The following is a 3,386-nucleotide window of genomic DNA, read 5'->3' on the forward strand; positions in this document are numbered from 1 at the left end:
ACATAAGGGCCATTCGGTCTGAGACACCGACCCGTGGTCATGCTGTGTAGAGAAAAATTCGCAACGGAACGCGGTACAGAACAGTCGAGGAATGGACCTCGAGGAGCTGAACGACTGCTTCTCGACCGAGATCGTAGAATAGCCGCTCGCCCGCCGCTGCGCCGACCGGTCCGCTCGAACCGACGTGCTCTCTTATAGTAACCAAACGGGCGGCCGCGACGACCGCGGCGCCGGCCGCTCAGCACGGGCGCTTATGGTGGTAAACTGCCGCGCGTACAGACCAACCGGCCGGGCTGCTGGTACTTAGCCGCTGAAACTATGGTCGATTCGAACATATATTAACATACGATTTTTATTCGATAAATCGTTATTGTACATATTAAACGTTAGTTTCCACCGAAAGAAAAATTTTTTAGAATTTTTTTTTTCCAAAAATTGCAAGAGTAAACTTTTTTAATATTCGATTTAAAAATTTTTAAATGCTTAATCCTTACATTAAACTACTGGGAGAACTCAGAAATCATAATGAAAAAAATTACAAAAATTTATTTTTCTCAGAAACTCCGAAAAACAGAGTGGTCGAATCCGTGCAAGCCGGAATTTTTCTAAGTCCCCACGGTCAAGAGTAAACTTTTTTAATAAGCGTTTTAAAATTATTTCAATGTTTAATCCATGCGTAAACATGAAGTTTATTAACGTTTTTAACATTAAAAAAAATTACAAAAATTTATTTTTCAAAAAAAATGGAAAAAACCGATTCGTCGGAGCGAGGTGTCCTGCCCGTGCGGTAATTCCAGCAGGCGAATCGGACTTCCCGAAATTTTTCTAAGTCCCACGGTCGACACCAACTTTTTTAATAAGCGTTTTAAAATTATTTCAATGTTTAATCCATGCGTAAACATGAAGTTTATTAACGTTTTTAACATTAAAAAAAATTACAAAAATTTATTTTTCGGAAAAAAAGGAAAAAACCGATTCGGCGGAGCGAGGTGTCCAGCCCGTGCGGTAATTCCAGCAGGCGAATCGGACTTCCCGAAATTTTTCTAAGTCCCACGGTCGACACCAACTTTTTTAATAAGCGTTTTAAAATTATTTCAATGTTTAATCCATGCGTAAACATGAAGTTTATTAACGTTTTTAACATTAAAAAAAATTACAAAAATTTATTTTTCGGAAAAAATGGAAAAAACCGATTCGTCGGAGCGAGGTGTCCTGCCCGTGCGGTAATTCCAGCAGGCGAATCGGACTTCCCGAAATTTTTCTAAGTCCCACGGTCGACACCAACTTTTTTAATAAGCGTTTTAAAATTATTTCAATGTTTAATCCATGCGTAAACATGAAGTTTATTAACGTTTTTAACATTAAAAAAAATTACAAAAATTTATTTTTCGGAAAAAAAGGAAAAAACCGATTCGGCGGAGCGAGGTGTCCAGCCCGTGCGGTAATTCCAGCAGGCGAATCGGACTTCCCGAAATTTTTCTAAGTCCCACGGTCGACACCAACTTTTTTAATAAGTGTTTTAAAATTATTTCAATGTTTAATCCATGCGTAAACATGAAGTTTATTAACGTTTTTAACATTAAAAAAAATTACAAAAATTTATTTTTCGGAAAAAATGGAAAAAACCGATTCGTCGGAGCGAGGTGTCCTGCCCGTGCGGTAATTCCAGCAGGCGAATCGGACTTCCCGAAATTTTTCTAAGTCCCACGGTCGACACCAACTTTTTTAATAAGCGTTTTAAAATTATTTCAATGTTTAATCCATGCGTAAACATGAAGTTTATTAACGTTTTTAACATTAAAAAAAATTACAAAAATTTATTTTTCGGAAAAAAAGGAAAAAACCGATTCGGCGGAGCGAGGTGTCCAGCCCGTGCGGTAATTCCAGCAGGCGAATCGGACTTCCCGAAATTTTTCTAAGTCCCACGGTCGACACCAACTTTTTTAATAAGTGTTTTAAAATTATTTCAATGTTTAATCCATGCGTAAACATGAAGTTTATTAACGTTTTTAACATTAAAAAAAATTACAAAAATTTATTTTTCGGAAAAAATGGAAAAAACCGATTCGTCGGAGCGAGGTGTCCTGCCCGTGCGGTAATTCCAGCAGGCGAATCGGACTTCCCGAAATTTTTCTAAGTCCCACGGTCGACACCAACTTTTTTAATAAGCGTTTTAAAATTATTTCAATGTTTAATCCATGCGTAAACATGATGTTTATTAACGTTTTCAACGTTAAAAAAAATTACAAAAATTTATTTTTCAAGAAAAATGGAAAATACCGATTCGGCGGAGCGAGGTGTCCAGCCCGTGCGGTAATTCCAGCAGGCGAATCGGACTTCCCGAAATTTTTCTAAGTCCCACGGTCGACACCAACTTTTTTAATAAGTGTTTTAAAATTATTTCAATGTTTAATCCATGCGTAAACATGACGTTTATTAACGTTTTTGACATTAAAAAAAATTACAAAAATTTATTTTTCAAAAAAAATGGAAAAAACCGATTCGTCGGAGCGAGGTGTCCAGCCCGTGCGGTAATTCCAGCAGGCGAATCGGACTTCCCGAAATTTTTCTAAGTCCCACGGTCGACACCAACTTTTTTAATAAGCGTTTTAAAATTATTTCAATGTTTAATCCATGCGTAAACATGATGTTTATTAACGTTTTCAACGTTAAAAAAAATTACAAAAATTTATTTTTCAAAAAAAATGGAAAAAACCGATTCGTCGGAGCGAGGTGTCCTGCCCGTGCGGTAATTCCAGCAGGCGAATCGGACTTCCCGAAATTTTTCTAAGTCCCACGGTCGACACCAACTTTTTTAATAAGTGTTTTAAAATTATTTCAATGTTTAATCCATGCGTAAACATGACGTTTATTAACGTTTTTGACATTAAAAAAAATTACAAAAATTTATTTTTCAAAAAAAATGGAAAAAACCGATTCGTCGGAGCGAGGTGTCCAGCCCGTGCGGTAATGCCAGCAGGCGATCCGGGGTACTCGAAATTTTTCTAAGTCCCGACGGTCAAGAGTAAACTTTTTCATCGCATATTTCAAAATTTTTTCAATGTTTAATCTACGCATAAAAACGCAGTTTATCGCAGTTTTTAACGTTGAGAAAATTGACAAAAATTTTTTTTTCACTGAAAATGGAAAAAATGTATCGGTCGATGCGGGCTATCCAGGCCGTGCGGTAATTCCAGCAGGCGATCCGGGGTACTCGAAATTTTTCTAAGTCCCGACGGTCAAGAGTAAACTTTTTCATCACATATTTCAAAATTTTTTTAATGTTTAATCCACGCATAAAAACGCAGTTTATTAACGTTTTTAACGTTGAGAAAATTGACAAAAATTTTTTTTTCACTGAAAATGGAAAAAATGTATCGGTCGAT

The sequence above is a fragment of the Nomia melanderi genome, unplaced genomic scaffold (assembly GCF_051020985.1).
Source record: "Nomia melanderi isolate GNS246 unplaced genomic scaffold, iyNomMela1 scaffold0829, whole genome shotgun sequence".
NCBI lineage: Eukaryota > Metazoa > Arthropoda > Insecta > Hymenoptera > Halictidae > Nomia > Nomia melanderi.